General features: G+C 40.5%; 1 protein-coding gene and 1 pseudogene across 1 annotated transcript in view; both read right to left on the bottom strand.

Moving 5' to 3' along the window:
* Positions 1 to 27,259, bottom strand: part of afap1 (actin filament associated protein 1) — a 123,826-nt gene that overhangs the window by 85,288 nt on the left and 11,279 nt on the right. The gene's annotated exons all lie outside the window — the stretch shown is intronic.
* On the bottom strand, positions 11,267 to 12,211 carry LOC140282309 (uncharacterized; annotated as a pseudogene).

Genomic DNA, 27,259 nt, shown 5'->3' on the forward strand with positions numbered 1-27,259 from the left:
GAACCACAAGTAAACATGCAGTTTGGGAGTGAAGTGCTCTGTTAGGAAAATATCTTACAATGAGATCTTTAAGATATGATGGAGCTCGGTCATTAAGAGCTTTATATGTGAGAAGAAGAATCTTAAATTCTACTCTGAATTTAACAGGGAGCCAATGAAGAGAAGCTAAAACTGGAGAAACATGATCTCTCCTGTTAGTTCTCATCAGAACTCTGGCTGCAGCATTTTGGATAAACTGGAGGCTATTCAGAGAATATATGGGACAGCCCAATAAAGAAGAATTACAATAGTCCAATCTTGAAGTAACAAATGCATGGAGTAGTTTTTCTGCATTACTCTGAGACAGGATGTTCTTGATTTTAACAATATTACGAAGGTGAAAGAAGGCAGTCCTAGAAACCTGTTTTATATGCGAGTCAAATGATAAATTCTGGTCAAATATAACTCCAAGGTTCCTCACTGTAGTACTGGAAGCCAAAGAAATGCCATCTAGAGTAACTATATAACTAGACAATTTATCCCTGAAGCGATCAGGTCCAAAGATAACGACTTCAGTTTTGTCTGAATTTACAAGCAGACAGTTCTGAGTCATCCAGGTCTTTATGTCTTTAAGACTTGTAGTCTGTCCAACCTATTGGTTTCATCTGGTTTCAAGTACAGCTGAGTATCATCAGCATAGCAATGGAAATTTATGCCATGCTGTCTAATAATGTTACCTAAACGTGTATAAAGAATCGGTCCAAGCACGGAACCCTGTGGAACTCCATGACTTACTCTCGTGTGTGATGAAGATTCTTCGTTTTCAAGAACAAACTGAAATCTTTCAGATAAATATGACTTAAACCACCCTAATGCAGTTCCTTTAATCCCAATAACATAATAAGTCTCTGTAATAAAACACTGATTGACCGTATCAAATTCAGCACTGAGATCCAACAGGACAAGCACAGACATAAGTCCGCTATCACAGGCTAATAGGAGATCATTGGTAACTTTAACCAGTGCTGTTTCTGTGCTATGATGCACTCTGAATCCTGACTGAAACTCTTCAAACAAATTATTTCTATGTAAATGATCACAAAGTTGAACTGCAACTATTTTTTCAAGAACTTTAGACAAAAAAGGGAGATTGGATATAGGTCGATAATTAGCCAACACTTCTGAATCAAGAGTAGGTTTAAGTAAAGGTTTAATTACAGCATACATATCCTATCAACAAAGACAGATTGATCAAATCCAATATGAAAGTGTCAATTAAGGAGAAAACCTCCTTGAACAGTCAAGTTTGGATTGACTGTTCGGACAGAGCTCCTGTTCGCTGGTAGTAAAGATGTGGTAGTTAGTTAGGTGGTTCCAAACCCAACCAAGGGGAGGAAATGGAATCCAAGAATGGCAGCTCAGGAGTCAGAAGCAACTCTTAGACATACAGAGATTGTGGATAATGTTCAAATAGGCTGGGGAGGCTTGGGGCTTGGCCCAGGCAAACCGGTGTGGAGTAGAGCAGGTCCAAAGAAGAAGAGAAAGCTAGTTGCTGAGCAGGTTCATTGACAGGAGGAAATGTTAAGGAGTACAAAGGCAGTGTCTCAGGCTAAGCAGGGACAGTGGTTGAATTGGGAAGGTGTAGAGAAAAAAAGCTTAGTTAGAAAGAGCTGTGGAGTAAGGAGGAAAGGCGTATTAGATTTTTGATAGGGGTAACGTGATGTACTGCCAACTCCTCAGAACCTAAAACTCTGGGTAAATGGAGACCCGTTATATTCATTGTGTTCAGGTACTGCAACTCTAATGCATATTTTGTCAGGTTGTAAGGTTAGTCTGTCACAAGACCGGTATACGTGGCGACATAACCAAGTATTAACAAGCTAATGACATGCAGGTAGATTTAGGAGGAAAGCTTGTTGTTCCCCAGGAAATAGCCTCAGCAAATCTAAGGCCTGATATAGTTTTGAAGGTCTAGGAGTAGAATGAGAGTCTGTTTCATAGAGCTGACTGTTCCTTGGGAGGCATTAGTTGCAGGAGCATATGAAAGAAAAAAGTGTATCAACATAAGGGATGTCACGAGAACCGATACTTAGGTACCAAGACCATGCCACAATTCAAAAAAATGTGACGGTACTCGTTTTTCTACAGTACCATAGGTACTGTTGGTACCCGGAATTAAATTCCTCAGAACGTAACATGGACACCATATACACCTACAAGTGTTCTAGTGTGCCATTAAATGCTAAAGGAACACGGAAGATGGCAACTGCAGCGACAGCTCTGCCTCGACTCGTCGAAAAGAAAAATACTAGGAGTGTCTGGAAGTACTTTGCGTTTGAGGAGGATGATCACTTCCAATTTTTGAGGATGAAACACTTCCAATTTAGCGAAGTACCTTAAAGACAGACATCCAGATTTATTCACATAATTCAAGGTGAGTGAGTTTACTTTGCGGGCAAATTCACACCCATAGTTCTCCGTTGAACGAACTCCCATCGCATACACATGAAACGCATATCACAATAGACAGCAGAAACAGAGCTTTGCAAAGAGTATCTGTACATGCCGAAATAATCACGTTATGAAGACAAAAAACAAACGGAACAAAGTTATGTCTTTGCAAAGTACGGCTGAATAAGTTACAAAGTCCCCGTCACTACACAATGCACCATATATCAAAAGAAAAAGCAGAACATACCCTTTCCGAAAGTATTCCTTGTTTCTCTGTGACAACGCGAGTTATCCGATTTTGAAATAGATAAAATTATGTATCTGTTTAGACTGCAAAGACTAAAGTTGTGTTAAAAAGACGTGCGCAGATCACCCGTGCACTGGTAAGCTAAAGCTACAGTGCACATGCACGATTGGCACGAAGCTATAAGATACTTTTTCAATACACTAAATCATAGAATATCCCACTATCATGGTTATGATGTTGCCTGATTACAATGAGACTCATCTCACTGTGCTGTAGGACTGAAAGGTTCAGGAGGTCCTTTGTCCCCACAGCCATAAGGCTTTTTAACAGTGATTGCTGACTTTGTTATTCTAATATATAATAATTGTAAATATTAAAATAAGTAAAAAAGAAAAATTTCCCCCACTGGGGGATTAATAAAACATTTTTCTATTCTATGCTATGTAAGTGTTGTAGTTGGTTGTCTGTGCTGCACAAATCTCTATGTATGCCGTGCATGTTAATGTAACCCATTTATAGTAGATACACTGAATGGCTAGGTTGGGAGAGAGCTAAATTACGATAGACCTGAACAGCCGAACAATGAAAAACACCAACCACAAAGTAAATTGCCAAAGTAAACTCTTTTAGTCAGTACTGTATCACAAAAGTTTACAACCTTTAAAATAATGAGTCTTGTTTTTCCTTTGTACCAGTACTGTTTTGTTTGTGTTCCTTCCAAATGTTCCTCTAATAGGATGATTAGAGTCACGTGCTAACTCTTTTGGAATGCATAGCAATCCGGCCAACCAGGTTGGCCCAAATACCAATTGGAGTTAGTGACGAAGAGCCAATCCAGATTCTTTAGGATCTTTGGGAAGATCGCCATCTATGAATCACAGAATGATTCCAAATCACCCCATCCAGGGCTCTGGATCCTCTCCAATAGACTGGATGTTCCTATGGAGACTAAGGGTCTCCAAAAGACCTGACTGACGCGCTTTGATCCAGTGCTGAGCGACGTTGGAGACTCTCAGCTCTCACAAGATAAAAGACGGTTCGCCTGTGTAACTGCTTGAGCACAGTGATTAACGCTTTTTGTTTTGTGGCAAAATACTGCATACAGACCTGCCTCCTACACAATAGGCGGAACGTGTACACTAATTGATTGCTATAAGGCTACCTGCCTTTCGATTGGTTAAATGCGGTGTACCTGAGTACTACCTTCAAGTGCAGTTGTAAACGTGTTGCTTTCAAGTGCAACTCAGATAAACATGCTGCTTTCAAGTGCAACTCAGAAAAACAAAGATATGTTAACACATGAAACAACTACCGTATTTTTCGGACTATAAGCCGCGACTTTTTCCCCATTTTTCCCCCATTTTTCGACCCTGCGGCTTATATAACAGTGCGGCTTATCTATGGATTTTTACAGCTAACGGCCACTAGGGGGATACCTAAATCTATGGATTTTACCATCCACCATGTTGACGTCACATTTGCTTCAACACACAAGTAGCCGCGCGCGGGAACGCGGAGGTCCTCTGGAAGCAGACTTCTACCGGAGTGGTACGAGACAGAACGACAGCGAGAAAGACGGCCATTTTGAGCGCAAGACAGTTTGTGAGACACCCTCATTATGGAAAACAAACGTAGAAATGCATATGATGCAGCTTTTAAGTTAAAAGCAGTCAATTTAGCAGTAAACGAAGGAAATAGAACCGCTGCACGTAACCTTGGAATCAACGAGTCAATGGTGAGACGTTGGAGACGCCAGCAGGAAGAATTGTCTCAATGCAAAAAGTAAAAAAAAAGCTTTCAGAGGTCACAAAAGCAAATGGCCTGAACTTGAAGACGTTCTCGAAGATTGGGTGAACACACAAAGAACAGATGGCCGAGGTGTTTCCACCGTGCAGATCCGACTGAAGGCCAAAGCAGTCGCCACCGAAATGAAAATTGAACATTTTAGAGGTGGACCATATCCTGGTGTTTCCGATTTATGAAGCGAAAGGGACTGTCCATCAGGGCGCGGACGACTGTGTGCCAGCAACTCCCTCCCGACTACCAGGAAAAAATAACAAACTTTGGCGAATTCACACAAAGAAAGATAGAGGAATACTCCATCGGACCGGACCAGATCATAAATATGGATGAAGTGCCATTAACATTTGACCTGCCTCTCACTAGGACTGTTAACAAGAAAGGTGAATCGTCCGTCACGTTGAGAACCACTGGACACGAGCGAACACATTTCACTTGTGTTCTTGGCTGCACAGCATCTGGAGTGAAGCTTCCGCCAATGGTGATTTTTAAGAGGACTACAATGCCAAAAGAAAAGATCCCAAACGGCATCTCCTTTAAAGTCAACAAGAAAGGGTGGATGATGGAAAGCGTAATGAAGGAGTGGCTGAATGAGTGCTACGTCAAACGCCCTGGAGGATACTTTCGGCAAAAAAAAGCTTTGCTAGTTTTGGACAGTATGAGGGCGCATATAACAGATTCGGTTAAAGCAGCCATCAAGAGCACAAACTCTGTTCCAGCTTTGATTCCTGGGGGCACAACGAAGCATCTGCAGCCACTCGACATCAGTGTCAATCGTGCATTCAAAGTGGCACTACGCGTTCAGTGGGAGGCGTGGATGACGAGGGGTGATAAATCGTTCACCAAAACGGGTCGCATGAGAAAAGCCACCTTCGCACAAGTTTGCGAATGGATCCTGATGGCGTGGAGGAGTGTAAAAAAATCCCCAATCACCAACGGGTTCAGAAAGGCTGGACTGCTGCGTGATGGAGAGGAGGACGCCGCCACACCTGAGGCCTTTCAGAGGCTGTTCGATTCCGACAGTGACGAAGAGGAGTTCGTTGGTTTTGAGAGCGACATCAAAAGAGAGGGGAGAGTGGCTGACGAAGCCCTGAACCTATTTGTTTCCGACACGGAAGATGAGGAATTTTGTGGTTTTAGTGCGGAGGAACAAGACGAAGATGAGGATTAATGACTTGACTTTTCTGGTTACAGCCGTGTACTTCACCAAAGATGAAGAGGAGGGTTACCGTAATAACTTTTCTGGTAGGCTGATAAGCGTTTTTTTAAGCAGCCGTGTTACTGCAATTTTAGGTTTACTGTCGTGTTACAGGCACTTTATTTGTTGATGATGTTGATGAAGAGGAGGATTACGGTAATAACTTTTCTGGTAGGCTGATAACCGTTTTTTTAAGCAGCCGTGTTACTGCAATTTTAGGTTTACTGTCGTGTTACAGGCACTTTATTTGTTGTTGATGATGTTGATGAAGATGAAGAGGAGGATTACGGTAATAACTTTTCTGGTAGGCTGATAACCGTATATTTTAAGCAGCCGTGTTACTGCAATTTAGACTTACTGTCGTGTTACAGGCATTTTATTTGTTGTTGTAGCTTTATATGTTCTGTATCTTCTGTAGCTACTATTGCACTAAATGGTTGAAAACGTTATGCAACTTGTGTTGAAATGTTAATAAATAGAAGCTTCCCCAAACAGTTGTCTCTTTCCCAACAATCCCCTCTGTGCACGAACCATATGGTAATTAAACATAAAAAACCTGCGGCTTATAGTCAGGTGCGGCTTGTATATGTACAAATAATGCAATTTAGCTTCTGCGGCTTATATTCAGGTGCGGCTAATAGTCCGGAAAGTACGGTAATAAAACAACAATTTCCTTCTCATGTTAAAGGGGAACTCCGGTATTTTTAAACCTAGACCTTATTTCTGGCATGAAATACGTTTATCTACTCACCAAGAACAGTTTGGCGAAAGTCGGCGTCCTTCGGAAGCTATTTAGATAACTCGCGATCATCGTATATCCATACAACGGGAGAGAACGGGGCAAAGACGATGCAGCCTCTAAATAAGGCATTATCTGTCTTTATTTCACCAATACTTTAAGACAATGTATGAATGAACGTGTACTATTGTTCTGTTAGCACATAGCTACTGTTATGTGGCTACTTGCCGCTATAGGAGAGTTAATGGAGGGAATTCTACACACACTTCTACTGGGACGGCTCAGGTGACCCTGAAACATCCCATAGTTAAACTGCTATAGGCTTAGACTGCTGGGGGACCTCATCTGTCACACCTTTCCTCACTTTGCTCTCTTTTTCCCCCTGTATAATTTCTCAAATGATATTATGTACATGTGACATTATTGTGGTTATTAACTTGTGTTTCCCTGTTCCAACAGGTATCCTTTGAATGGTGTTATGTTGTTTTTTCCCCCCTCTTTTCTGTCTTCTCAAACCCGAACTGGTCGAAGCGGATGGCCACCCTTCCTGAGTCTGGTTCTGCCAGAGGTTTCTTCCTGTTAAAAGGAAGTCTTTCCTTTCCACAGTCGCTTCAGGCATGCTCAGGACGGGAGATTGGACTGACGACAAGTTTTGGTGTAATCTGTTGGTTTCCTTAGCTGGGATATTGTTTTTGAATTGGCTCTATATGAATTTATTGGATTTCATTGGATTATGATTACAATGAATTGAATTCCAATTGGCTTGAATTGGACTATATCATTTCAGTGCAATGAGATGATAGTTGTTGTAATTTGGCGCTATATAGATAAAACTAAATTGAATTGAATCAGAATGTCCATCAAATCATTAGCGGGAGAAAATTTGCTCTGGGTGATTCTTCTTTGCACTTTTTCTTTTGGATCTCAAAGTTGTTTTACTGGTAGACAGAGTGTGGTTGGTTTTCCCATGATGACCCTGTCAAAACATTTGTCATTGTAATCCTTTAGGCTGTGTAGATTTTCTTCACTGTACTCTGGTGTGCTCAAGATAAGGCACTTTTTTCTGAAAATATATTTATTTATAGTATAAGGTAAAGCTGGCAAAGTTATTAACTTGCTGAATATTTTTCTAGATTCATGTTTGATTCTGCCAACTGTACTACAGTATCTCCGTCCCAGCCTTCCGAGGTTACCAGTTTTGCTGTCTGTTTTTATTCTTATGTCTTATGTCTTAATTCTCAATTACTGATAAAGCTGTGACTGAATTGTAAGTTTGAATTTATTTAAATTCAATTCAATTTGATTTATTTAGCACTAAATTACAACAAATGTCATCTCAAGGCAGTTCAATAATACAGTCCAATTACAGCCAATTTGAATTCAATTAATTGTTATCATAATCCAGTCAAATCCAATAATTAAATCCTTCACTTCCCCAGTGCACGTGAACCCCACAATAGCCCCTAATGTGCTTCCTCATCTTAGAAATAAATTTAATAGAATAGAAAAATACTTTATTTATCCCCCCTGGGGGAAATTCAAAAGAGAACACAAAAATAACAGAAATCATGGCCATTTCAAAGACTTTGTCATTGTTTTCTTACTTTCTTTTTTGCAATATAACTGGTGTGTTAATATAACAGTATAACACTTTTAAGATCAACTACAGACTAAATGAAGCTGTCACACATAACTATAAAAGGCTACAAGTTGGCCTAGTAGTTAGCACAAGAAGAACATGAATTCAGTTTGAAACTGCCAGGTTGTCTGATGTTAGCCCAACACACAAAATTACATTGACAAGAAAACTTTAACATTAGCTTGACCGTTACATGGTGCAACAGAAGCACTGAATGTACACTGATCCTATACAGTTCATGTTCCATTTCCCATAAAAGTCGAACAACATATCTTAACCTTTTGAAAAAGAAAAAAAAAACAATCAAAAGAGGAAATCTGTTTTCAAGTCAATCATGACCTCTGTTATGAGTACGCTAAACTCTTCCAGAGACTCATAGCCTACTCTGTATACAGTATCGCTCTACCTTTTCGTCTCTTCCAAGAAATCCGGAAAAACAAACCCCAGTTTGAACCTGAAATCTAATCTCAAGATTTTCTTTTCAGTGCAATACAAGTCATGCAAATAACTGCAGTTACCACACTCCCCTAAATCATCAAAGAGAGCACAGAAAAAAAAAAAAAAAACACATTAAAGCTTGGATGAAATATGGACAAGCTTGAAGTCCACATGATTTATGCAAAAACCATCATCAAATATAAAACACTATCTGATTGATAGCTTAAATATTTGTTATTACAAAAGAACCAAAGCCTTTTTTGGTTCTACATGACAGAAATAAAAAAAAAATTTAAAAAAAACTTTATTTGGTGATTGTTTAAAGTGTTACTGAGTAACACTAACAACGTCTTCCTCTTGGAAACTTGGTCGTCATACTCCTACCAAACTCTGCTAAAGTCTTGATCCAGCCCTCACTACAGCCATATATATTTGCTTCCAGTGATCAATAGGAGCAATATTTCTCCAGGTTTTCTGAAGGTCTTTAAGTTTTTTTTCCTTTGGACATTGTTTTCTTTGGCTTCTTTAGCTTCTCCAGTCATTTTTAGTCCAGTTTTTATAAATGGACGAGGTATTTATTTTGTTTAATAACCCACATACGCCTGACCTATAAGACATTCAAGTAGAAAAACGTATATAACTCAAGGAATGAACCAGTGTTGTGTCTCCACATAACAGACAACCTAGCACAGAGTTAGCAAACCAGATCTCATGGCATTACCTTTCACAGCTAAGAATGAAAAATTACTTTTGATTGTATTTGGCCATTATAACATCATTTTACAAACAGAATTTGCCGACTTTGTGGCTAATACTAAGAAGTCCTGCGCATAATACTGTGAATGCCCATGGTGAAACAAGCCTCCAAACAACCAAGAAGTCTCCTATTTAACTAAATTGGCCCGAAGTAACTTCTCTGATTGTTGTTAGTTGCTTTGCTAACTTTGGAGTTGGAGCTCATCAATATTGAAGAACAAATGCTTATATTGCAAATGTTGAAGCGCAGGCGACAGAGAAGACGTTTGCAAAGGTGGTCTGTACGACCTGTCGAGGCTGGGGACGGGTGAATTTACAACACTGGTTGTGAATTTACAACACTGGTTGTGAATTTACTGGTGTGAATTTACAACCTGGATGAACAAATGCACTTTCAATAATTTCGAATGTCAACGAGCTTCTTCGCCATATACAGCCATTAAGACCGGAAAAGCAATTGCCGGAAATTACGTTCTGAGCAGACCAATCACAGCCCGCGTAAGGAGGTGCACGTCAGGCTACGGCAGAGGGGTCTATGTCGCCGTCGTAGCTACGTCATCGAAATGACGGAGAAGCACAAACGGCCCATAGTAGAACCAGAAAAAACAGAACCAGAAAAAATACTCTGGCGCTGCCACTGACTTCAGACAACAACAAACCACAGTGAACAATAGTAAAACATGAACAAAGAGACCGTTTTGGTTGGCCCCGTGGATGGGAGATTTTGTTTTAAAAAAAGACAGATGGATGGGATAGTCAGTAGTGTAGTTTGTGTAGGTTGTGCAGGCACCCCGTGTATAGAGGATACAGTCCTCGCAGCAGTCGGCCCCGGTTCAAATCCCACATCGGAGGACCTTTTACTGCGTGTCATTCCCCCTCTTTCTGCTTTCTGTCTCTTTTTACCTGTCCATTAAAAGGCAAAAAAACAACTAAAAAATATAGATAGATGGATGGAAGCGTCGATAAGAGCACGGTTAGTAGTACCATACCATCTTGAAAAAAAAACAAAACAAACAATATTTTGTTGCTTAAGCTAATGTATTCAGGCATTATTCAATGATATACTAAAATCCATGTGAAAAAAATTGCTTCTCACTGTTTTTAGGTAAAATATCTATATAAGATTAAAAATGCAATTAATTTAAATTAATTAATTACAAAGCCTCTAATTAATTAAATTTAAATTTTTTTTATTTTTTTTTTTAAATCGAGTCCTGGCCCTAATTTAAATAGTTATGAGGTTATTTCATTAATGGTAAAACGATGCACCTGTTTTAGCCAGATTTCTGAAACCTCAAAAGATTGGTGACAGAAAACTGACAGCTGGAGGGGTGGCAGTCCACCTTCTTGCCACGGCCAAGGTGCCCTTGAGCGAGGTACCATACCCCCATCCCTGGGGGCTGCGAATGGCTGCCCACTGCTCCAGTGTATATAGCATCTGTCTCTATGAGTGTGTGACCGTGTGCATGTGTGTGTTCAACAGGTGCCAACCTGGATGGGTTAAATGCAGAGGAGTAATTTCATGTATTTCATGTATCTACATAAAGAATAAAATCTTAATCTAATATTCAATAAACCGCATTTAAAAGTTTTTGTTCAGTTAATTTTTTGTGTAGCAGCAGGTGGGAAGTAAAGAGAAGTGTGTAAAACTACAACTCTGAATCCTGGGTTGTCATGTCTGTCTGAAAAGTCTGCATATTATCACTGAATAAATGTCAAGGCCAGAGAGGCCATTATATATCGAAACTCACAAGGAGGACAGGTGAGACAAAGAGAACAGTGTACTAAAAAGGAATGTTATCTTCACTCTGATCATTATCTTCACACTGCCCAAATAAGTCAATGACTGCATACTCATGTATCCCAGGTCTCGGCACATGAAATATAGTAGAAGATTGTATGTGTGTGTGTGATATTATACCAAATAAAAGGTGAAGGGAGGCAACCACTCGCTGGAGAACTCTTGTGAATCTGCAGAGAGAAGGTTTGTGTGTTGTTCTCCCCTTGCAAGTAAAATACTTAGGCCTTTGAGTGATTTCTTGGTTTCAAGCCGTTGTCTGTGAGTGTATTTTCTAACAATGTCTTTGGATCACTAATAAATTCCGCCAAATTTTCTAGATAAGAGAGCTCCCCTTCCGAAGTGGGATGGATGCCATATTTCTTAATCAGACCAGGTTTTTCCCAGAAAGATTGCCAATTATCTATGCAATCCACATTGCTTGCCAGACAACAACTAGACAGCCAGCGGTTGAAGGATGACATGCCGCTAAACATGTCATCACTGGTCAGATTTGGCAGGGGTCCAGAGAAAACTACAAAGTGTGACATTGTTTTGGCAAAATTACTTACTGATTCCACATTCATTTCAGTGACCTCTGATTGGCACAACCGGGTGTCAATACTTCTAACGTGAAAATCTGTATTAATGTATTTACGTTTATCCTGAGCCAGCAGTTTTAAATAGGATTCTACGACGTCCGCTCTGGCCCCTGGAATACATTTCACCATGGTTGCTGGTGTCTCTCATGCCACATTTCTTACTACAAAGCTGCCAATTACCAGGATTCTTTCCTCAGCAGGTGTGTCACTGAGTGAGGACAATTTAATACAAATGTGAACAGGTTGATGGGGAACCATGGGCTTTATTTTAGGGCTATGTCTCCTCTTCCTGACTGTCAACAAGCCAGCCTGAGGTCCTGGCTGCTCAGGATCTGCTGGAGGAAAGCGAATGGGATTAGCTACCCCAGGTGGCTCCACACCAGCGAGAGGGGCTTGGCTAGCTATCGGGTGATTTTTGACAGTGTGGAGCCGAGCTTCCAATTCAGACAAGCTAGCCTCCAAAACATCAAAAAGACTGCATTTGTTACATATACCATTTTTGCTAAAGGCGGCAGAGGAGCAGCTAAACATCTTACACATGAAACAAGTGAAAGCAGGAGATGGGGGGAGGGAGCTGGTAGCCATGTTAAGCTAGAGAGCTTTAGACACATTGATAGAAGGGTAAAATAAATCGAAACATCAATGATCTATGGGTGGTGGTGGTGGTGGTACAGAACAAGGAGTGTGTGATAGTGTTTACAATGTGAAATGTGTCACTATAAGAAGAAATTAAGTGATATTTAATAATCCAAAAAGAGGCAAAATCCCACAGAACACAACAGCGGTAACAGGAAGTGAGGTAATAGGGCTTACAGTGAAATGTCAGCATATCACCAAAATGTAGTGAGCAACACAGTCACAGCAGATCTGAGGTATATTTGTACTTCAGTACAATAAAAAACAACTGAAGACACTGTAAAACAAAAGGGAGCGCTGAGTTGGCCGTACCTGTATCGATTGTATAACATGTAGCTGTTACAGTTTGGGGGTGGTGGAGAGGAAAGGACCCAAAGGCAGATTAGCAGACTGGAGGCAGATGAAAACTTGACTGATAATTCTAAACCAAAGTGGCAAACAAAAGACACGGCAAAGCAAAGATATCATTGACTAAACTGAGAAAACTAAAATTAGAAACAGACCAGATGGCAAAAACGGACTAACTCAGAACAGACTACAGAGAATGACCTTCAAGATAGTAATGGCAAGGATCTGATAGAGACTGAGACTAACCAAGGTAAATATGCAATGAAGGGAACAAACAAGAAATTGATTTTAGCTGTGGCTGTTTGAGTAGAGACAGGTATGCAGTAGACCTGAGAACTGAGGATAACTGGTAGTGATGACCAGCACAAGATTCTAAAACGATAAGCTCAAAGAAAATACCTACCTAACTAAGAACATAGATCAACCAAGAAATTGATCAACCAAAATAGAATACAGCAATAGAAACTCAAAAAACAAGAAAACAGAATAGAAACCAAAAACAGAAAAACCAAAACAAGAAAAAACAAATCCAAAGAAAAATCCACAAATCCTAACAATAATGCTGCTCAGTAGGTTGATGTCTTCATGTACAGAACTGTTCAAAAGTGTCGATTCAGTCCTCATTTCTTCATAATTTACTTCAAAGGAGCCAGCCTTTCTTGTAATCTTCTGAAATAATCTTGAGCAACATGTCTGTGTAGTGTTATGGAATATAGTGTAGTGATTTTCACGCTTCCTTCCTAATACCTCTGATGAGCAATGAAATAGAGAACTTTTCCTTTTTCTGCCGGCCGGCTAAGTTTTATTTTTTTGTTGCATGGAAAAAGTCTCACACCTTGGAGCAAGATCTAGGCTGTGGTCTTGTTGATAATTAAGAGATAAGTAGTTAAAACAATAATATTCTCTGGGTATTAATCAAGAGACAAATGGTTTAAAATCATTAGTGTGTCTGGGTGAAACAGATGGTTTGCATCAGTGAAAGTGCCCTTTGATCAAACATCTATCAAATAAAATATGTCAGACAGGCAGTACAAAACTTAATGCATCCATTTTTAAGTTTATTTCCCCCTACATACAATCTCAGCCAGGGCACAAAATACAGAGGTCTTGTTCTACATCAGCCTCTCTTGCCTAAAACATAAAGTAAACCCCAGAGTCAGGCATGTGAAGTTATTATGCAGTCATAAACCCATTAATTCAGGAGTCTGGATAGTTTTAAAGTGACTCAACGCAGCAGGAAGCATTATAAATCTCTCACTTATAATTTCCTCCCATAGGTTGTATGTCGATCGGGTTCAAACTTATTTATTACTTATATTCACCCCTTTTCTCCACCTTCTTCCTTCCCCTCTAGATGCTGCAATAGACATTTTGAATCAAAAATTGTTCCACCATTTTATTCCCAAAACAACAAGTATTACACAGGGAATTACAGACTTGGGGTCAGATGTGTGAACAATGTACATACACAAAAACATTCATGCATCTTTTCCCTACACTCAAACTGTTTTTTATAAAGAAAATTTGATTAGATTAGATTTTTCTTTGTTGTCCCACAATGGGGAAATTCGCATTGTTATGTACAGTGAAAATGTGTGCAATACGAGATTCATTTGAAAAATGTGGTGACATAATTCAAAATATAAAAGAAAGCTGTTTTACATAGTTTATTCAGGAGTAGTTTATTTTGTCTTCCCGATTTTGCTTCATTGCTAATCGTTCAGAGCTTGAATAACGGCAGCTGGACTTCTTTTGAATCTTGAAGACATTTCACCTCTCATCCGAAAGGCTTATAAACTAGATGGTGAAGAGTATCAGCTTATAAGCAGAGAGGGTTGTTATAGTCACATGTGTCACTGCACCCCCTGACCAATGTGCATCTCGATAACAGTCATTATCACCTCTGAATTGTCTACCTGCCTGAAAGGGCGAATTTTGGTCATAGGATCCAAGGTGTGAATGGTTGTGAAACTGCCTGGGGAGGAGAGACAATTGTAGGTGCTAGGAAGGTGATACCTGAGACCACCTCCTCTGTTAAAGAATGTTTTTTTCTAGTTTAACACAGATGGCTTCCTGACTCCTCCATCAAACCATCAATCTTCTCTGACCAAAATGTGTAAAGTAATGTCCTCAAAAGAGTGTCCCTTTTCCTCGAGATGTAGGTGCACTGCTGAGTCTTAACCTGAAGAGTTGGCTCTCCTATGTGATGTCATGCACTTGTGGAGCTGTTATTTGGTCTCTCCTACATAAAGGTCGGCATACTCTTCGCTGCACTGCACTGCATACACGACATCAATCAATTTTTGTTTGCGTATTTCATCCTTTAAGTGAACCAGTCTCTGTCTGAGGGTGTTCTTGGGTGTGAAGTACACTGGAATGTCATGTTTAAAGAAGATCCTTCTAAGTTTCTCTGAGACTCCTCCCACATATAGAATTACAGTATGTTTGCATCTGTTCTCCTTAGCGTCTCTATCTGTGTGGTTTGGTCCATTTGTCTTTGCTGATTTTACAAAGGCCCAGTTTGAGTATCCACAGGTTTGAAGAGCTTTCTTGCAGTGCTGATGTTCCTTTGTTTTCCCTCAGCCTTGGTAGGTACAATCTCCACCGGGTGGTGTAGCATTCTGATGACAGCCAGTTTGTGTTCAAGTGGATGATGTGATGAAAAGCAGGTACTGGTCTGTATGTGTGGGTTTCCTGTAAACCTGAGTGTTTAGACTTCCGTCCTCATCTATGTGCACTGCAGAGGCCAAAAAAGGCAGCTTGTGGTCTTTTGCATCCTCTCTTGTGAACTTGATGTTGATGTCCACCAAGTTGATGTGCTCCGTGAAAGGCTCCACTTCTTGAGTTTTGATCTTGACCCAGGTGTCATACACATTTATGAACCAGTGGCTTGGTGTTGTTCCTTTGTATGACCTCAGTGCTTTGCTTTCCACTTCCTCCATATAAAGATTAGCCACAATGGGGTACACTGGAGATCACATGACACAGCCATGCTTCTGTCTGTATTTGAAATAGCATAACGAAGTAACAACCTTCTCTGCTTATAAACTGAAACTCCCCACCATCTAAAACTGAAAAAACTTTCGAATGAGAGGTGAAACGTCTTCAAAAGCCATGAAGATGTCCAGTTGCCCTTATTCAAGCTCTTTTATTACCATGACCTGGATGACTGAGAATCTTCATCAACATATTGTTAATGTTTATAATCTGCTCAGTTTTCTCTCATTTGTAATCCAAACTTTTCTTGTTTAGCTCAGAAGGGTTCTTACCTCTGACTTCAAAGAGTTGATCAATTCAATGTTTTTTTTTCCCATCAGGTTATGTTCTGGACTGCTGGGATAGGCTCCAGCCCCCCCGCGACCCGACCAATGGATTAAGCGGGTATAGAAAATGGATGGATGGATGGAGGTTATGTTTTGTGAGTTAAGAGCTCCAAACTGAACAGATTTAATTTTCTGTTTCATTGAGTATCTCAGTTTCTCATAAAACTGTAATTTCCTGTTGAACAATGTTAATATATTCAGCTTACAAAATTTGGGAGTGTCAGTGTCCTTTAATTGCTAAAATCGGGAGTGAAAATCAGCGGTTTGTGCACAACCGCGTAGTTTCAAGTTAACTGAGAATGATAAAACAGAGCCATATATATGCACTGCTTTAAAAATCTAAAATAATGCATATGAGGATTTCTGCTTTGCTGCGGACATGCTGACACGCCTTGGACACATGAACATGAATAACTGCTGATATTTCTATAAGTTCACTCTTATCATCTACATGGATCCAAAACAATTACATTTTAGGCACTGAAATTGAACATAGAAAAACAAAAACAAAACATTTGAACTTTGAATGACAGAAAACTTTTGAGATCACCTGTCAGTCCTGTCAGGAATGTTGCAAGTCTGACTGTTTTCATGACGCACGGCTGTATGTACATCTTTTTTTTTTATGGTGGAGGAAAAACTTCACACAAAAATAATCATGTATGTGTGTAATTATCCTTAGTCAAGGTTCAATACAGTTTTGAGCATTTGGCCCCTGGAATTAAAACATTTCTAAATTATTCCGTTTTAGTAGGGAGTAAGGAAAATCATATGAAGGGAAAAAGACAGAGATGCCGTGGAAGAATGGTTGCACCACTGGATACATTACAATTTGAGTCAGAAATCACACAATTGGGCAGCACATTAACTGAGCACAAGAGATAAGAAGGGCAAAAATGAAGATATGGGTAAAGAGAGGGGGACTTTAAAGCTTGAGGCACCAAATACCTGTAACAACACACCAGAGATACACACAGCCAGAAAGACACAAATCCCAATTTGCTGAATATACATTTCCGCAACCTGTAGATCTCCTTCAATAATGAAGTTTGTGAGTTTATATGAGGATCTCTTGCATTTCATTCCTGTGTAGAAGTGAGCTGGGAAGATATTCTGACCACGGCATAAATCTGAATCATCCAACCAATCAGTGCAGCTTCAGACTTCAGAAAGAGTAATTTTGTCCTTTTACATTCTGCTATGAAGGAATGCTGAGGTGATAGGTATGGGCTCAGATTTGTGTGCTTCCCTACTGTGTGTGTGTGTGCATATCTCTGGATGCTGGTTGGCTTAGCTTGCTTCTCTATGAGGGTTTGGTTCCCCTTCCAGGCTTTTTAATAAACAGCCTTTATCTGTGATCAGACCATAACAACAAGGCACAGTCTGACCCTGCAGTCTTCATTCAGGAAATAAAATCGACTGGTAGCAAAGAAGTGTATATTGAGAGGATTTTGCATTATTATGAATCCACAAACAGGATTTAGTTATAAAAAAATAAATCAAGGTAAAATAAAGGCCACATACGCTAAGAATATGACAGATGTGTTTCAAAGCTGCAAAGGCCAAGGACTTCTTATCAACATTACAAGAAAAAGAAAGAAACCAATGTAAAGGGATTCATTACTCATCTCTCATTTCTTTATGCACAGCTCTCTTAAAGGGGAAGTTGTTTTTTTTTTTTAAACCTAGACCTTATTTCTGGCATAAAACCCGTTCATCTACTCATCAATAACATTTTGGTGAAAGTCGGCGTCCTTTGAATGCTATTTAGATCACTCTAGAGCCACATATTTTAATATAATGGGAGTAAACGGGGCATAGACAATACAGCCTCTAAATAAGGCATTATCTGTCTTTATTTCACCAATACTTTAAGACGAATGAAAGAATGAACGCAACTGCTAGTTTTGTGCAACATGGCAGAATATTTATCAGATTCTGACGTCGTGGACAATGTGCCTTTGGAGGAAAAAAGTCTTCCCGAGCAAAGTGAGCACTGCAAACCCAATGATCCACACGCTTCAATGCTCCCACTTCAGTATTCAGGTCCATTTTCAGCGCAACTAGCCAGAGTTTTAGTAAATCCAGGTCACACAAAGGAAGCCTGTGAAAGCTGAACTTCGTCCAAGGAGTCATTTTGTTTGGACAATTTGGAAATACACAAACACGAACCATGTTATCAGCAGTAGCAAACCCTGTGTACATTGTTCACGTCAACTTTCACCAAAATGTTATCGATGAGTAGATGAATGTATTTTATGCCAGAAATAAGGTCCAGGTTTAAAAAAAAAACAAAAAAACTTCCCCTTTTAGGTCCCACCACAGCAATTCAATCAGGTGGAGGTCTGGACTTTGATCTTTACATGACCAAATTTAAGTCAAGCTTAACTCTCAGACAGTCTAACATTTGCCTCTAAAATACTACACAGGAGTTCATGGTCGACTCAATGACTGCAAGATCCTACAAGCACAAATCATCAAGCCCACCATCGTGCTTGACAGTTGGAATGACATATTTGTGCTGATATGCTGTGTTTGGTTTTCTCCAAACGTGCTGCTGTGCATTATGACCAAATATCTCCACTTTGTTCTCGTCTTTACAAAGGACCTTGTTCCAGAGGTGTTATGGTTTGTTCAGATGTAACTTTGCAAACCTAAGCTGTGTTACCATGTTTTTTTTGTTTGTTTGTTTTTTCCAAAGAGAAGAGGCTTTCTTCCTCAACACTTTCAAACAAGCCAGTTGTACAGTTCTTTTCTAACTGTAATGTCCTGAACATAGCTTAGCATGTCTACTAGTTCTCTTCCTCCATCTCTTGCTTTCACCTGCTCCATGTGTCAGATGTTTAGTTACTCCTCTGCCTCCTTTAGTGATAATGGCACATGTAACAAATGTAGTCATTTTGTAGTTTTGGAGGCGAGGTTATCTGAATTGGAAGCTCGGCTCTGCACTGTTGAAAACCACCCAATAGCGAGCCAGGCCCCTTTAGCCAGTGCAGAGCCAACCAGCCTAGCTAGCTCTATTAGTCGTCCCCTAGCAGATGCTGAGCAGCCGGGACCTCAGAGTGGCTGGGTGACTGTCAGGAAGAGGAGTCATAGTCCTAAAGTCAAGTCAACCTGTCCACGTTTCAAATAGATTTTCCCCCACTCAATGACACACCCGCTGAGGACAAAACCCTGGTAATTGGCAGCTCTATAGTCAGAAACGTGGTATTAGCGACACCAGCGACCATAGTCAAATGTATTCCAGGGGCCAGAGCGGGTGACACAGAATCCTATTTAAAACTGCTGGCTAAGGATAAGTGTAAATACAGTAAAATAGTAATTCACGTCGGTGGTAATGACACCCGGTTACGCCAATCGGAGGTCACTAAAATTAATGTTGCATCGGTGTGTAATTTTGTCAAAACAATGTCCGACTCTGTAGTTTTCACCCGTGCCTTCTTTTTCAGACGCCTTTCTCCTGCAGAAAGGAATTAAGATATAGGGGACCGTGAATTGCTAGCAATGAAATTGGCTTTGGAAGAATGGAGACACTGGTTAGAAGGCACTGAGCAACTGTTAAGTCTGGACTGATCATTAAAATCTTAAATATATTGAGACTACCAAAAGGCTCAATCCCCTACTTGTTCGTTGGATGATTCAACTTCACCCTAACTTACTGACCTGGGCTCAAGAATGTTAAACCTGATGCTCGATCTCCTCAGTTTCCTCAGACCAACGGTCAGGTGGAGCAGGCAAACCAGGACTTGGAGTCTGCCCTGCAGTGTGTTACTGCAGTATATTACTGCCCCTAGAGTGATCATCTCTGCTGAGTCAAATATGCTAATCACTACCTCACATTGTCAGAAACATGAATCTCTCTGTTTGAAGTGTCTCGAAGATATCAACATAGTCTGTTTCCCTCTCAAGAAGGTGAGATTTCAGTTCCCTCCATGCAATAACTTCTTCAGCCCTGGTTCAGATTCTGGCAGGAGACCAAGGCTGCTTTATTGAGAACATCTGAATGTAATCAACAGCTGGCTAATCGTTGACGGACCCCTGCATCCACCTACACTACAAGTCAGAAAGTCTTGTTATCCTTTAGACATATTCCTCTAAGAACTGATTCCAGCAAACTGTCACCCTGATACCTTGGACCATTTGAGATAATTAAAAACATTAACCTATCTGTTACGAAGCTCAGACTACCCGTCTTCAATGAAGGTTAATCCCACTTTCCACGTTTCCCTGTTATAATTGGCTTTGTTCTTAGACATTATGTATTCATATTCTGTATTTTTCTAAATAAGCCATGTTACTATTTTGTACTTATCAACTCTGCTCATACTACGTAATGTATGTCCTTGAATGGTCCAAGACCTTAAGATGGCTTAACGGGACTAAATAACTGGGACAGATAAAGCTTCTCTATTGGGTCAGAGAGGTCTGGTACATTAGATACATGCCTAAAACAACATCCAAAGAACATCAATCTCATCCAAAGAACAAAACGGTGGTTGGCCTGCTCATATCACTATTAACTGGCCAATTATACTGAGATAAAACATAAATATGAAATGTTGCTGGATATCGGGGCTGACGGATTTCCTGCGAGAGCTCTGTCACTCCGAGTCCAGCACTGCCAAACTTTACATGTGACCACTAATAAATACTTTGTTTAATTTAATATTTCTCCAGCTTGTTCTTGGGCTTCCAATGAAAAAAATAAAATAAAATCAGGTTAATCAAGTTGAAACTAGTTTCGGACGAAGTTGTCCTAACTTTTTTTGCCCTGTAGGAAGCCTGCTAAAGCCTTTGTTCACTGTCTCCTAGAATTGAGAAGAAGAAAGCCCTTTTCTGGAATCTCACCTTGTTGCCATGCCTAAGCCACCAGCCAGTCAGTTGTGTCAAGACTTTGCTTAGAGACCGAATGTTTTCCACATTAAACAAAGCATAATTTAAAGCAGATAAGACTAAACCTGACAGAACAGGAAGCTATAAACATTGCTAAAAACACGTCGTGTGACGTTAAGGTAAACGGCTGTTCTGTGTGCTGTGAGGTGATCATGAATCTTCTGTTGTAGCTGTTAACAGCTCACGTGAAGTGATGATATTTTCCTGACTTTATCAAGCTCAATCTTTGTTTCACAGCTTGGAGCGTGAATGTTTGTGTGAGTCATTTGATGGCTGTCTGAGTTTGTGTCTGTGCGCAGTGTATTGGATGTGTGTGTTACTTGCAGGGAACACCCACACAAAACTGCTGCGCATGAGACATAAAGAGAAAAATGTGATGATAAAATATCAATTACCTTTAAAATCTATTTGTCCTTTAGATTTTGATTCCAGTCTGACAGTGAATAAGAAACATTAATGAGGATACTCTGCTTTGTCTTCAAGACAGTTTGTACAAATTTGTACATGTTTAATCAAAATTTGGTTTATTTCCTGTTGAAACTTGACTGGTTGTTAGAGACAGCAGTGGATGTTATGGATGAATTGTTAGATGGACACATCCTGTGGTTTACTTTTTTCCTATAATAGAGCAACAGCATCACTGGGTGGAATTATATTAAGGGATATTTTTTTCTTTCTTCCAGTGTTGCTTTTTTGTCCATGTAAAAGGTTATACATTATGTTATAATGATGCAAGGCCACCTTTGTAGTCTAGACTTTTCAACCCTCACTGGTCTACATCACCATAAAACATATTTACATAATGTTTGGGCATTTGGAAGCACTGCCTTTGATGGACCCAAGCTGAAAACAACATTTGTGTTATACATAGCTTACCACATTACCACAAGACATTAGTTCAAACTTCTCTGTGGATACACAGGACTTAAATTTACATTTTTATCTGAGAGCAATATCCTTCAGATGGGATATATTGATAGGATTGTGGGTCCCATAGCTCTGTTTTTAATTGACCTCAATAAAAAGTCTCATCAGCCATCTAGCAAATTGGCCAACATTTGAATCACAGTCCTGCTCTAAAAATACACTTAGATCTACACTACACCCAAACATTACTTCACACTTTGGAGTTAAATCTGTCTCAATTATCACAAACGCACAGGACGATTCACATGTGCGCAGGACAAGATTCATAAATGCACAGGACAAGATTCACAAATGCACAGGACGATTCACATGTGCGCAGGACAAGATTCACAAATGCACAGGACGATTCACATGTGCGCAGAACGATTTACAAATGCAAAGGACGATTTACAAATATGCAGCCAACCAGCTAGCTAATCGAGTGAGCTAAGAGAGTTAGCTAAGCGAGTTAGCTAAGTGAGTTAGCTAAGCGAGTTAGCTACGCTCGCACCTCTGCATGCCAAGAGGTTCAGGCTAGTATCTCTCCAGAAAGCTGAATTTCTTGAGAATAAAGTGACTGTTTGACAGGGTCTGTCGCCGAGGTAGCAGCTCGGGCCTTTGTGCAGTTATTGGCTCGGGAGCTGTCCTCGTCCCCAAGCACACCAAGAGAGAATACAGCAATCAGGGCTGAAGGCAGTGCCATTGTAGACTATATTTTTAGGGCCCGAGCTGTGAAACAACGGAGGAAATACCTGTGAAACAGATACCTGTTGTATCTGAAGGAGTTATTATTATTATTGTAAGCGGTAGTTGCTCGAAAACTCATGAAACTCGCCAGGGACGCCAGTCGTGGGGGGAAATGGTGCAATTTGCATTGGCGTAGCAAAATGGCTCTGTAGCGCCACCTAGAACGTTGCAAAAATGCCTAACGAATGGTGTTATTTTGCCGTACCCTGACGAAACTCGGTACACGCCTTCATCATGCCCAAACACACAAAAAGGCCTATAGACACCATGGTGCCAGGTCCACAGGAAGTCGGCCATTTTGAGTTTCTACACCTTGCATATGATCAACCTCCTCCTACACATTTCATGCTACAGGCTTCAAACTTGGCCAGGTTACTCTTCAGTCACAGGGACTAAAAGTTGCACAAATCTTTCTCAAGCCTTAAAGGGTGTGGCCGTGGCGAAACCTCAAAGTTGGACGACTGCCCACTGCTCGCTATGAAAAATAAAGAAGCTTACAACTCCCACATACATTTTCCAATCTACACAAAAATTCATAGGCTGCACTTCAGCTCCACCCAGAACGCATACATATGCCCACACTTACACATGCTTATAGCGCCACCTATTGGTGGCCAAATAAGTCACTTTTAACATCTGGCAGTATTACGCCTGGCTGGGTTTCTCACATCCTCCTCTACACTTGACGGACAGCTGTGCTGTGCGGTGCCCATTGGATGGAGCATACCCCGATGTGCGCATGTGCGAGTGCCCGTTTAATTTGTAATCCATGTTTTTATTACAAATGAAAGAAGGATCTCCTGTAGCAGTCTGTGTTATATTATTATTATTACAGCAGTTCTGATTAAGCCACTGACAGACCCTGTCAAACAGTCACTTTCTCCAATTTCCAACCAATTTCTCCATCTTTCTTTGCCGTCTAGACATTACTAAATGTACTCGTTCAACCCTCTTCCTATCTTGCACCCCAAATCTTTCTACACCATAGGAGTAAATTATATCTCCCATCTTCTCTAGCCTATCGCTTCCATTTCCTCCTAACCTACCCAATATTATTGCCAAATCTTTATTGACTGCTTCCCATTCTTTGATGCTATTTGCCCTAGGCCACATAACTCTGCACAAAGCTTTCTGCTCCGTATTTCTCTGTCTAACTGGCCTATTCACTTCAGTTTCAGCTGCATCCCCTCTTAGAACCTCCTCCTCCACCTCCGTAGCTGTGTTATTGATTTTCTTCGGACTGTGGTGTCTACCTGTTGCTGGACTTCATCTGACTTACTTGATTGACTTCTTAAAAAAGGTACTTATCGGCCATACTGCCCTTCTTTTACCAGACATCTCTTTCTTCCCTGATGCATTTTAAGGCCTCTAATTGACGTTACTTTCTGCCAGACACAAGGAGAAACCTGGAGCTTATTTCCCTCTAGCCTACTCCTTTTATTTTTTCTCCAGCTACGCTCTCTTTGCTTTGAGAACTATTCTGCCCAGTTCTAGCCCTAGAGAATAGGTCCGTGCCCCTATCCTTCACTGAGTCACATCTCCACCTCATAGTCATGTTTGATCCAGTGTCAGTTGCCAAGTAGTCTGCCTGTGAGTCATCTTCCGTCCCTGCTCTCACTGACCCTAGGGGTATTCTTCTTAAATTACTTTTAGCTTATGCTGGTTGTAACAAAGCTGATAGGCCTCGCTACTGCTACCATGGATTGCTAGCCCATGGCAGCACCTTTGGGGTCTTTGCCTCCTGTCAGCTGTCTTTACAATCTGTCACATGCTAGATTTGGATTCAAGGTAAACACAAGAAACTTGTGCTAAAGTTACTAAAATCCCTATGTAGATTAGTGAGCAGTGCTGACCAACATGTCATTCGGGTCATCAGGTGGGAATGGATGGAATGAATGGATAACATGGATTCGTGACACAAGGCTATTAAAGCGTATTAACGTATTAACAATTGACCTGCTTGACCAAAAAATTTAATTTATCTTAAATTATGACACATATTTGTCAATATATTGTTTTCTATAAATTTAGTTTAACTGTAAAAATTTCCCCCAAAATATGAAGAATTGTTGATCATTTCTATAGTTTGATAAAACTAAACACCACCTCTCATCCTTATGCAGTGTTTTGATCCACTACCGATCCAAAAAATTATTAACACTGAAAAGTTCACTTTGACCAACTTTAGACAAGGACCATGATACTGTGTGTACTGAGATGGACATTTTACAGTCTAGAATTTAACTTGTAAGTGTTTTCTAATGGTTGGACTTTGTAATGGTGACACCGCATCTACATTACCTCTGACATACTCTCCAAAGGGTGTCTGGGCTCTAACCCTAACCCTCCCATATGATTGATATTACAAAGGCTCACACTGTAGTGGTCTCCTCGTACTCATCACTTTCTATGCTTTTCATTTCCTTGTCTCAGGCTTTCAGTCCTCTTGCCAGAGGAGGTGAACACAGCCTAGAAGTAAGTGTGTGCTAATGTATGAAGCATCCATGACATGTGTCACCCCATTATTTTTACTCGTATGACATATGTCCATGTATGCACACACACATCTGTCTGAATTCTCCAGTGGTATTTCAAATATGATAAATGTGTGTGTTTTGCTTTGGTGATGAGTGGAGATGAGAGTGTTCGCAGCAATCTCTGTGCAAACATCCTGATCTGCTTCTTGCCTCTACCTCTGGAGGTGGAGGCAGGGTTAGAAGACAATGCAAGACAATAGAAGATTCAGCAGACAAACTCACCAAAACAGTCCTACAATTACTACAAATGCCAGTAAATACAAGGCCATACAGGCCAACTCACCTGAAATGGCCGCCTGGTTTCAGAAGGCTCACACGGCCACACCCTCCACTTAAATACATTCTGGATTTCTTCCTTGCTTCTCCCTAAAGTCTGTTTACCCTAAGTGCTCCCTCTGCTGGGCCCCCAGCTACTATTGCTTCTTCTAATCCAAATCCACTGATTGGCCCTTACTGCCTCATCTGACATTTCCTTCCCTATTTTCCTCACACTGTCCACTTACACCCAACTCCCTCAACAATGAGACAACAGACTTTGCAACAAATCCTCTACATCCTACTTCCACTGGACATATCCTAACTTTCCATCCTCTCTACATACCTAATTTTTCTTTCATATGCTTCTACTACTAAGTCCTCCCAAGGGACAGTCAGCTCTATGAACTCTCATTCTACTCCTAGACCACAAGACTATATCAGGCCTTAGATTTGTAGAGGCTATTTCCTTATTGTCTTATTAACTTTCTCCCCCTCTTAAACAAACTAAATAGCCACTCTCTTCACCTTGGACCCTCCGATATTTACCTGCCTTCGTTTATCTTCAATACCTGCAGCTAAGCTTCTTAATACTTGGTTAAGTCATATACCGGCCTTGTGACAGACAAACCTTACAGCCTGACAAAATATGCTTAGAGTTGCAGTACCTGAACATAACAAACATAGTGGGCTTCCATTCACCCAGAGTTTTAGGTTCTGGGGAATTGGCAATACATCATATGTTGCCCCTATCAAAAATCTAATACTCTTTTCCTCTATATTCCACAGCTCTTTCCAACTAAGCAGTTAAAGATTAGCATGTCTTGTTGCTATGTTGAAGTTTTCATCCATCCAAAATTAAATGCATTTTGCTTATGGTAATCACTAGGGTCCATATATCAGAGTGAAACCTACATGTGTGGAGCAGAGACCTAAAAGTTTCGCTTTTTTTTTTTTTTTTTTTTTTTTTTTAAATGGCTCACATCATCATATGGTAAGAATTAAGTACCCAAACTTAAAAAACAACTGCCACAAACAAGGTGAAAGACAGAGGTGAGGAAAGAGAAATAATAGTTTGCTGAACTTGTATTGACAAAGTGAAGAATCTAAAAAACATTAATAGGCCAGCCTTGTCCCAACATGAAATTCAGCACCTCAGTTTCGTAATCATGCATTTGGTCTTTTCACAAGCACTGACAGGCAGAAACAAGAAGGCAGCAGGAGAGAGTGAGCAATGTAAAAAAGTATTTTAGGTTTTTGCTATCTCAACTCAATTTCCTCAGTCAATTTAACTAAAATGTGTTGTGTACAGGCAACATACATTTCTTAGTTGACTCAACTTATGTACATGTGGCCCCTGCAACCTCACACAGTCAACAAGGGCTTGCTACCTCCTGCATTACCATGTGCCACACAAAACTTCCTTTTAGGATCAGGAGTTTTCCAAGGTAAGAACACACTTTTACCTAGGGGTGGGCGATATGGCGATATTAAATCGTGAACGATTGCAACGTGAAGACGATCCGTAACGATCTGTCACACTGCATAGATCGTGGGATCGTCTAGGGCACATTCTATAAATTGCAGTTTTATGCTGATGCACCGACGCATCAGACGAATTACGTTGTTAACGTAATACGGGCAGCGACGCACTTTCTTACCCGCCTCCTTGTTTGTGTGTGTAGCAGTAGCCGCATGGAGAGCCATGGCTGAAAGGCAAACGGAGGAGTTGGTTGCTAAAGAAAATTCCACCACCATTAGATGGAATTGGTTTGGATTTTTCCGCAACTGATGAAGCGCAAGCAAATGTAATTTGCAAAGTTTGCACAGAAACTGTCCGCACGTCAGGTGGCAACAGGACGAACCTGTTCAATCACTTGAGCATCCCAAACAGAATGCTGAGAGCCAAACAGCGAGGGGCCCGGCGGCACCGGCACCGCAGGCGGAGGCAGCAGCTAGCGTAAGACCAAAACAGACAACATTAACAC

Source organism: Leuresthes tenuis, unplaced genomic scaffold (assembly GCF_036924035.1).
Source record: "Leuresthes tenuis unplaced genomic scaffold, fLeuTen1.0.hap1 SCAF_22, whole genome shotgun sequence".
NCBI lineage: Eukaryota > Metazoa > Chordata > Actinopteri > Atheriniformes > Atherinopsidae > Leuresthes > Leuresthes tenuis.